Source organism: Lampris incognitus, chromosome 10 (genome assembly GCF_029633865.1).
Source record: "Lampris incognitus isolate fLamInc1 chromosome 10, fLamInc1.hap2, whole genome shotgun sequence".
In the NCBI taxonomy this organism is placed as follows: domain Eukaryota; kingdom Metazoa; phylum Chordata; class Actinopteri; order Lampriformes; family Lampridae; genus Lampris; species Lampris incognitus.
Window position 1 is genome coordinate 22,746,744 of NC_079220.1, and position 11,219 is coordinate 22,757,962.

The window sequence follows — 11,219 nt, forward strand, 5'->3', positions numbered from 1 at the left end:
CTTTCCACCCATCGTCCGCTGCTTCCCGCATTACCAGCGACAAACTTTCATCATCCAGAAACTGGATTAGCTCCGCATATACCTCGGCATTTTTCGCTCCATCTACTGCCCGTCCATCATCGTCGGTAGGCTCGTTTAAAATAGTGTCCTTTAGCCCTTGTAACCGAAGATGGCCTAAAAATTTCGTCTCCCACAGTTCATAGTTCTTATCATCTCCGTCAAAAACTAGTCGAGACCAACGGCTACTCGATCTTTCCATGCTGGGTCTTTCGCCCCTCCTATTTGACTCGGAGACCCTTCTACTCATGGTGCTAGCATGCTAACCGACACACGCGGTACGTTGCGATATTTCTCTCTGTGGCAAATCGCTTGATAACTATCTCTGGGTAACTCTGGGCCCATAACTTGTTGTCAGAGTTGAATTGTTTCGCGATTCTGGCGTGCATACCCAGTGCTAGACCGAAATAAATGCTAACTTTACGGAGGAATAAATACACAGTGCGGCGTCAGTTCTTCTCTTACCGGAATCAACGTAGAAAGAGAAACTTTATTGACAGATGCACTGTTATATACGCACAGACCACGTCAATCTCAGCGCATTTCATCTGTTGTCATTGTCCATCATACTGTACCCGTATGTACTCAAGTTTGCCTATGTGTTAATACAAAAATATATCTACTTCTAGAATTGAGAGCACACTTATTTCATATACGTCAACACCATCTATTCTGTTGTTCATTTATGTTTGAGTAAGGGGCAGGTAAAATAAGATTTTTCTTCTCCCTGCTCCTTTTCAATCATGGAATGTGTGAATTGATTTGTGTTTGATTATGAATTGCTTGTTTCTGCCTGGAGCTGTACATTACCATGAGTGGAATAAATAATAATGAAATTGTGGGAGTGCAGGAATGAGGAGACGGAGAGATCGAGTCGAGTCAATTCCGTTTACTCGCCACACAAAACAACACCGATACAGCACAATCTCCCGTGGCAACCAGCTAACCGCTAGGCTGCTGCAAACATGGCTCACCCTGGAAACTCTAAGCAGTGCCTACGTCAGCACTCTGAATGTCTGCCTTAAAGGAGCAGCAGCCCCTGGTGAACCTACCCTCAATTGTGTATCACACACCACCCAGATCCAAGACAATTGGGTGAATGGCGTCCATCTCCAAGTTCTCGGCTCTGCGCAGCCTATCGCCTACTCTGAGGAGACCTGTAGCCTTGTCATACTCCGGAGATAGAGAGCCCAAGCGACTGTCCAAGGGAAACGACTGGTAGGACTTGAAAGCCTTTCATAGGGGTGGCCAAATGAGGCCACAGAAAATCTTGGGTTGGCACACCAAAACCAAAAGACATGACTGAATTTCAGGAATTCTATTATGCTGTTGTAGTATGCTGTATAGGCTAGTTGAAAACTGTCAAATTGAGAGTTAATGAATCACATATACTGAAATACTTTGGTTTCTTATTTTTTTTTACAGTTAATGTTACTAAATATCTGATGTGCATAGACTAATACCAGTTAACATTTTGAGTTCCACAACAGTTTTGTTTTAATGTGTTATGTATCTGTATATATTGTAATGTGTTAGAAGATTCATTGTTATATTGAATATATCCAAAAATGAAAATATCAGATAGAAGCATATTATGCATAATCAGAGGCATATTCTGCATATGTGACTTGTGGCTGGGGGGGGGGCAGGGATAGTATCAGGGTGGCCGTGGCCACCCCTGACCACTCCTTGGGGGCGCCACTGAGTCCAGCTGGGCTCGTTCAAGGAGGACCTTCTCAGCGTTGAGATAGTCGGCTGCTTCACAAGGCTGATCTGTGGTCTGGGCGTCAGCCGCCCCGTGGATGAACCCGACTGTTGCTTGGACAAGCTCTTTCCATGAAGAGAGGAGCTGAGGACTGGGAGAGATGGTTACATTACAGATTATGGCGGACTTCTTCAGTTCGCTGTCGTCAAACTCAGGATGAGTAGAGGGCATAGTAGGCCACTGATCTTCAGGTAAGTACAGGGACTCTGGACCTTGGTGCCATTGATGTGGTTGGGCTAATTCCTCCAGGGATAGACCTCGAGTGATGTCGTCTGTTGGGTTTGTGGCAGAGCTCACATATCTCCAGCTGTCTTGCTCAATCAGGTTCTGGATTTCCGTGACTTGTGTATACACAAAGATTTTGCATCTACAAGACTCTGACTTGATCCAGTGGACAACTGTGGTGGAGTCTGATTATAAGACAACCCGCTGGATGGGCACGATGAGCTCAGCTTGGAGTACGTCTACGAGCTGAGCACCTGTGAAGGCAGCCCTCAACTCAAGTCGGAGCATTGACAGCTGCTTCCTGGGAGCCACCTGAGACCTAGCGAGTGCGAAGGAAATGTGGACTTGCTGTTGGTCATCCATGGTCCGCATGTAGGCAACAGAGCCGTATGCATGCTCAGACGCATTGCAGAAGATGTGGCGGTTTCTTGTTGCTGTAGTGGTGTCCACATGTGGTGGAGCGTAGGCTCGGGGGAACTCCAGGTGGATGAGGTGAGGAATTTCTTGCTCCCAGGTTCACCATTTGTTGAGCAGACTTTGAGGTTGGATCGGCCGTCCCAACCAACCTCCTCTTTCCAAAGGTCTTGTATGAGAACCACTATGGCGGTGTGACTCCAGTTAGAGAATCACGGAAGCGGAGCTTCAGTTTGAGGATATTTATTCGAAAAATCTGGTTGTATCTGTCATTGACACACAATTTCCTCGAAATGGAAGAGAGGCAAACTGTCGCTCAGTAGCAGACAGATGGACTGAGAAAGCTGGTTAGAACCAGTTGGAAATCCCCTGGTTAGAACTGGAAAGTCTCTGCATCTCTTAAAGGGCCAGAAACTGAAGTGAGTGCACAATACTAGTAATACTAGCGGGAGCCAAACTAAACTCTTCTTAATAAGGGCTTTCCTACACTGGAGGCCTCCTCACTCTGAATGAGTATCTGCTCTCAACCCTGGACCCGACTGCTGCTGACATTGTCCCTGGGCCTCTGATGTGACAGGTGTCCTCACTGCCTCTGGAGTGATGCCCACCTCTGTTGATGTCTCAGGTAGGTTGGTTGGAGTCTCAGGAGCCACTATAGAGTTGGAGAGTGATGAAATCTGTTTCTCTGCAGGGTGCCTTCGGGTTTCTCCATGCAGTAAGACCTGGGTGTGCCTGTTGTAGACACCACTGCGCCTCGCTCTGTTGTGTCTCTGATCCACGCATGTTCACCAGGTTGTAGGTGTGACATGTCATGTGCTCTGTGTCTTTTATTGTAGTTCAGTTTCTGTTTTTGTCTGTTTGCATGTTCTGTCTTTCTTAACTTCTTCATTTCTGCACATCCTGGGTTGAGCTGGGATGGAATGACAGCAGTGGGTGTTCTAAATTTTCTTCCCATGAGGAGCTCAGTGGGGCAATATCCATTTGGCAGCAGAGTAGTGTGGTAGGCCATGAGAGCGACATAGGGGTCACTTGACTTTTTAAGCAGAGTTTTGATTGTTCTCACTGCTTTTTCCACCTGCGCATTGCTTTGCGGAAAATGAGGACTGGACATTACATGGCTAAAGCACCAGTCCTGTGCGAACTTGCGGAAGCTCTCTGATGCAAATTGTGGGTTGTTATCTCAACGCACTACTTCTGGGATTCTGTGACGAGCAAATATTGACTTTAAGTGCTTGATCTCTGCTTTGAATGTTGTTGATGTCAGTTTGGCAAATTCAAAGTATCTATAAAAATATTCGACAATGACTAAGTGGTGTTTGTTGTGTCTTTGAAACAGAACTGCTCCCACAGTGGATCACGGTGTCATTGGGAACTCTGTAGGCAGCATTGCTTCTTTGAGGTTTGTCCTCTTACGGGCGCATGTGTCACAGTTCACAAACCGACTGCTTAACCCTCTTCCTGCATTTTGTTATTCTGAGATGTCCATCGTGCAACTTGTTCAACATGTTTGCTCAGAGTGATGATGGCATTACTATTCTTTTTCCCTTTAGCAGTAGACCATTTTGCAGAGTAAACTCTCCTGAGAATGGAAGGTAGGGCTGAAACATTTGTTCGATGGCGAACTTATCTGGCCAGTCTTCCATGCTGTATTTCTTCCGCTGGCAGAGTGTGGTGTCATTGTCTTGGTGTTCTCTCTGGGTCACTATTCGATAGCTGGCATGTTTGCCATAACAGAGACAATGTATAAGTTAATTTCTTATTCCTGCAACCCCTTCGCTGTGTTGCGTATGGGAGCTCTGGACAGCACATCCGCCATCTCAGTATTTTTTCCAGCCACGTGATATGGTATAAGAAAATCTCATCAGGCACATCCTGAGATGCGGTATGTGCGGTGGGAGTTCATCTAAGCTCCTCAAGCCCAGAAGAGGGACTAGAGGCTTGTGGTCTGTCTCGGTGTGGGAGTTTTTTTTGTTTTGTTTTTCCAGTGAGGAACTCTGCAAATCTTTCACAGGCCCATGTGGAGGCCAGTGCCTCCTTCTCTATTTGTGAGTACCTCTGCTCAGTGCTGCTGAGGGCTTGTGAAGCATACACCACCAGTTTCCATTCTTGGTCTGCTTGCCTCTAAAAGAGAATGGTCCCCAGCCCATACAATGAGGCGTTGGCAGAGACCAGACTAAGACAGGCACATAATCCAAGATGTGCCTGTCTTAACTCCTCCCTGAACTCCACACAACAGTCTTCTTTCTACAACTTCCACCATTTGATATTTGGCTTTGCCTTCACTCTCTTCCTCTTCTTGGTCTCTAAAGTCACCCTACAGACCACCATCAGATGCTGCCTGTCTATGTTTTCCCCTGTCACCACCTCGCAGTCTCCAATCCCTTTCAGATTGTGCCTTTTACACAAGATATAGTCCACTTGTATGCACTTTCCTCCACTCTTATACGTCGCCCTGTGTTCTTCCCTCTTCTTGAAATATGTATTCACCATAGCCATTTCCATCCTTTTCACAAAATCTACCACCATCTGTCATTCCACATTCCTCTCCTTTACACCATACCTGCCCATCACCTCCTCATCACCTCTGTTCCCTCCCCCAACATGCCCATTGAAGTCTGCTCCAATCACCACTCTCTCCTACTTGGGTACATTCTCCACCACTTTATCCAAATCACTCCAGAATTCTTGTTTCTCTTCCATCTCACACCCAGCTTGCGGGGCATATACGCTGATCACATTCATCAACACACCTTTGATTTCCACCTTCATACTCATCACTCTGTCCGACACTCTCTTCACCTCCAACACACTCTTGACATAGTCTTCCTTCAGAATTACCCCTACCCCATTTCTCCCCCCATTCGCACCATGGTAAAAGAGTTGGAACCCAATTCCAATGCTCTTGGCCTTACTCCCCTTCCACCTGGTCTCTTGCACACACAGTATATCTGCCTACCTTCTCTTCATCATGTCAGCCAGCTCTCTTCCTTTACCAGTCATAGTGCCAACATTCAAAGTTCCGACTCTCACCTCCACACTCATACCCTTCTTCCTCTCCCACTGCCTCTGGACATAGTAGCATTGTTTCCACCAGCACCGTGCTGGCCAATAGTACCAGTGGCGATTGTCGGTGACCCGAGCCTCGACTGATCTGGTATGGAAATCTGATTTATGATCTGCATATTTGATTTGGCAAAGGTTTTACGCCGGATGCCCTTCCTGACACAACCCTCCCCATTTATCTCGCACTAAGAATGCACTGGCTTGTACATCCTCAGTGGCTATTTTTTTTAAACATTAATGCAACTTTTTTTTTATCCTTAGATAATTACAGAGACTAAGTTGCATTAGAGCCACTATCATTAGTGGATTTGCTAGATATAGTAAGATTAATTATTGTTGTATGCCTTGTTAGATGCAAACAGTATCATAATTACATTGAGATATGGATGACAACTAGAGCATATCAGCTTACTACTAATGTTTATGACATTATAATGTTAACATTCTAACCGAATAGCAAATTTATCATTTCAGTTTATGTTTGTCTTTCACTTTGAAAGGCAGTGCTGCAGGAAATGACCCGTGGAAAACTGAACACCATGGAACACACGAGAAGAATAAAGAATGACCTTGTCTGATTGCATTCTCACCACAGAAACAGGACGATAATATTTTCCTGCATTGTTGAACCACAACAGTGGTGCAGTGCAAGGACTCTCGCCAAGGTCAACAAAGCTCAGATCTGGGTGAGTGGTATAAAGACCCATTTTGTCAGAAGACTGGAGCAGCCATAAGATACCCAACATCAAGCAAGATCTCACAGGGTAGCCTTCAGTTCACCATGGTAGGAAATTACATTGTGCCAGGCATTTTGGACTGAGGAGATACTGTGGAGATTATAGTTCTTACATAATAACATGCTCAACCGTTTTAAGTAATACTCTTAAAAGTCAGTTTTTAAAAATCTATTGTCCTTTCTATTGAAGATGTCCAAAAAAATAATATTAAAATCTTTGCAGAGTGCACTTGATAAAAAGAAGTTAAATGGCTTTTTGTATGACATGGTCCATTACAATGTAAAATCTGTCATCCATCCATCCATTATCCGAACCGCTTATCCTGCGATAAATCTGTGATATTATTCAGGAATACCTGAGTATAATGAAGCCCAAATATTTTAATCCACACACCAATTGGAAAGGAGAAAATTCCAACACTTTTAAGTTTAATCTCCTTTCTAATTTTTTTTACATCAGTACAGCAGTGATAAACACATCACAAAAGTTTCAGCTGAAGCCTTGATCAGTGTGCACCATGTGGCAATAGACAGCCACAATCCTCTGATGATTTCGAAAGAGCCTACCCACTAATGATTTGTGGCAAATCTCCATCACGTGTGCTTGACTCTAAACGTGAATAGCAGTTTCAATCATTAGTTCAACAAAACAATATTGTGTTATGTTGCTTTTGGTTAACTTATTCTGATTTGCTTTTACGATGCAGATATATGACCTTAATCATGACGTGTCCATAGCGTAAGTGGCTGTGTCAGGGAAGGCATCCGGCATAAAATCTTGCCAAATCATTATGCAGATTGACAAGACCATACCGGATCGGTCAAGGCCCGGGTTAACGACTGCTATCGATGCTGTGCCCTCACAGCGTACCGATGGAAACTATAAAATCCGCTGTGACGACTCCTGGGAAACAGGGAACAAGCTGAAAGAAGAAGAGAATCATTATTGCCCTCTGTGTACTTAGACACCCTGTGCTGAATGTATGTAATGACATAAACTCAATCTTGCAAAACAGCGGAGCAAATGTGAGTTTAGTGCAGTTTTGAGTTTGATAAGCAAATGATAGCTTAACTCACCACGAGTTAGCCATACAGCTGTCTGACTGATATATTCACATTTGAGGCAAATCTGCACCACACATAAGTGAAAGGATGAAACTATCACCCTTTCAGTGGGACTTACCACGTGCGTATATTGGCATGCAGTACGCATTCAAAGGTTGCCCTCCAATTTAGTATTTTTTTGTGAATTTAAGGAATTTATAAACGCTCAAAAAAGTAATAAAACTGTGATATTAAAAGACAAGTAACTTTCTATATTTATTTTATTCGTTTATTTATTTATATCTTCATTTATAGTATTCGTTTTTTTATGTTTCACTTTTTATGGTACATGCTAATGCGTTAAGGCTGTTAAATATGTACGCTTGAAATTGCAGGTAATGAACTTACTCTGAGCACTTGTCTGAATTGTTTGTACATCTGAATGTTCATTGCAATGAAAAAAGATAGCAACGTGTTGTTATAATACTGTTATTTTTTTGTATTTTGTGCATTTGACAACAATTACATTGCTCTCTCTCTTGGAAGAGGGATCTCTCCTCTGTTGTGCTTCGTGAGGTTTCTCCCATACCCCCCCCCCCCCATAAGGCTTTTCTTGTGGAGATCAGGAATCAGGAACACTTTATTTGTCATTTCACCTCGCACTTGCACACATGAAGTGAAACGTGTCGTGTATGAAACACTAATAATGTTCTAAGCTGTTTAAGCAGATAACTGGAAAGTGCACACGGCAGACTTATGACAGTAACGTAGTATATTTATTATTACACTGTAACAACCTAGCTATCCAGAGTAGAGCGGAGTACCAAGAGAACGCCCTGGTGGCGATTCTGCCTTATATACTATTCAGGAACAACCAATAGATGACCTCCACCTCATTCAGCACCAATCACATTGATCTGTGCACATTCAAAACCAACAAAACCACACTGGTTAATACTCTGTGTTGGGAACACCACAGCTCCTCCCCTGTAAATTCAAACTTCATTTTTTCTAGGATTCTAACGTATTCTTTTTGCTCTTAAGCTCATAGCCATGTACAGTATTTCTTCAACAGTAACCATACATTACATTACATTTTTTTTTCAATAACCAATCTGCATGTCAGTCACAAGTTCAGTCTATCAGGAGGACGTCTGTCTCTTACAGGAGGAGTGTTCCTTTCCACAACTGGCGGTGGTGGTTCTACAGGTCGTTCTTCCACAACCTGTGGTTCAGGATGTTCTGACACATCAGTGTCTGCATTGAAATCATCAATCTCCCAAGAAGCGCTATCACAAGAGTCCATTTGAGTCTGATTTGGATTTCCCTTGACACCCAACATCTGGTTCACATGTCTTTTCACACAATTTCCATTTACTTCAACACTGTATGTGACAGGACCCAACACTTCACTTATAACTCCATTCAACCATTTCTCCCCTCCCCTGTAATTTTTTCCCAACACGTGTTGACCAACCTTAAAAGACCTAACACGGGGAAGATTTGGTTCAGACTCGGTCTGCATTCTCTGAGAGAACTCTGGTTTGATAAGACACAACCTGGTTCGCACCTGTCTTCTCAGAAATAGCTCAGCTGGGGTCTTTCCTGTCTTATTATGGGGTGTGTTTCTGTACCCAATCAGAAAATTTGCTACACAGTGCTCAAGCGTCATACCACCAATGGCTCTATTCTTTGCAAGGGATTTCTTAAGATTTTAGACCAATCTTTCAGCTAAACCATTACTTGCAGGGCGGTATGCAGGTGACTTGATGTGTTTTATTCCATTTTTAGTCAAAAATGACTCAAACTCCTGCGATACGAACTGAGGTCCGTTATCAGTTACAACCTCTTTAGGCAACCCATAAGCTGCAAATAAATTTCTCATTGCTTCAATTGTCTTAGATGAAGCAGTAGTGGTCATGGAAACTATCTCTGGCCATCTAGCATAGGCATCCATCACTACTAAAAACATCTGCTTGTGGTCCTCAGCAAAATCAAGATGTACTCTTTCCCATGGACTCGAAGACCATTTCCATGTATGTATCGGTGCGGTAGCAGGCATACTACACTGCTGCTAACAAATAGTACACTGATTCACTTCACGTTCAATACTGTCATCTAATGTAGGCCACCAGAGTAAACTTCTGGCGAGGGACTTCATTTTAACTATTCCCCAGTGGTGCTCATGTAATTCAGACAATAGCCTGTCTCTTAGTTTATCAGGCACTACCACACGGTAACCCCATAATAAACAATCATCCTCAATGCCAAGCTCTAATTTTCTCTGAAAATAAGGCTTCAGTGACTCATCCTGTACATGTTTAGGCCATCCAGTTAACACGAACTGTTTAACCACTCAACACAGGATCTCTGTCTGTTTCTTTGGCTATTTCTCTAGCAGTAAGAGGTAAGTCTTCCAGGTAAGACACTCTGTAAACTGGGTTTGACACCACATCTACATCAGGCTTCACAGGTAATCTTGATAAAGCATCAGCATTGCTCTGACTTCTTGTACTGGATTTCGTATATATACGCTGCCAAAATTAGAGCCCATCTTTGTAATCTAGCGGTGGCCAGTGTTGGCACACCTGTTTTAGGCCCCAGAATTTTCAACAGTGGCTTGTGGTCTGTCAATAACAAGAATTTCCTTCCATAAAGATACTCATGGAATTTCATAACTTCAAAAACAAGACCCAGTGCCTCTTTTTCCAGTTGAGAGTAATTCTGTTCTGTTTTAGTTAACATTCTGGATGCAAATGTGATAGGTCTCTCACTTCCATTTTTCATTTTGTGGCTGATTACAGCACCAACTCCATAAGGAGAAGCATCACATGCTAGTATTATATGTAACTCTGCATCAAAATGTACTAACGATTTATCTGACTGAAGAGACTTCTTTGCACTATCAAACGCACTTTGACATTTCTCTGACCATTCCCAGGTTGCATCTTTATGCAGCAATGCTGTCATTGGCTGAATCAGAGTAGATAAATTAGGGATAAACTTCCCATAGTAGTTTTAATAGAGCTAAGAATGACCTGAGTTCAGTTACATTTTTCGGAACTGGAGCCCTCTGAATAGCATCTGTCTTTTCCTTCATTGGATGTATGCCCATGGCATCAATGACGTGCCCTAAGTATGAAACGCTGTTCTGCATGAATGCACACTTCTCTCTTTTAACCCTGAGATTGTAAGCTTCAAGTCTGCTAAACACCTCTTCCAAGTTAGTCAGGTGCCTTTCTGTATCTTTTCCAGTAATTAAGATGTCATCTAAATAACAGATGACCCCTTCCATGCCCTGAAGAACCTGATCCATAATCTTTTGAAAAATAGCAGGGGCGCTAGCAACACCGTAGGGCAACCTATTGTAGTGATACAACCCTCTGTGTGTGTTGATAGTTAGGTAATGTCTTGAATTGTCCTCTAACAGAACTTGCTGATAAGCCTGCGACAAGTCTAATTTGGTAAACTGCTGACCTCCTGCTAGTTTAGCAAATAAATCTTGGGTTTTGGGTAGTGGATACTGTTCCACATTCAACCATGGATTGATGGTGACCTTGTAGTCTCCACATATTCTCACACTATCATCCTTTTTAGGCACACAAACTATTGGAGCTGCCCACTCACTGTAATTAATGGGTGAGACGACACCTTCAGCTTCAAATTTAGCCAGTTCTCTCTCTACGGCTTCTATTAATGCATAAGGCACGTTTCTAGGCTTACAGAACTTGGGCACAGCATCTGGAACTACATGTAGACTGGCTTCAATACCTTTTAACTTGCCTAGCTCAGGTTTGAACACTGATGCATGTCTGGCACACACATCATCCACTGTATCAGGAGCCACTCTGTTGACTCTTGACCAGTCTAGCTTTAATTGACTTATCCATTCTTTGCCCATTAATGCAGGACCTC

General features: G+C 43.2%; 1 pseudogene; it reads right to left on the reverse strand.

Moving 5' to 3' along the window:
* Window positions 1-10,235: 10,235 nt before the first annotated feature.
* On the reverse strand, window positions 10,236-11,007 carry LOC130118941 (uncharacterized protein K02A2.6-like; annotated as a pseudogene).
* Window positions 11,008-11,219: the final 212 nt, after the last annotated feature.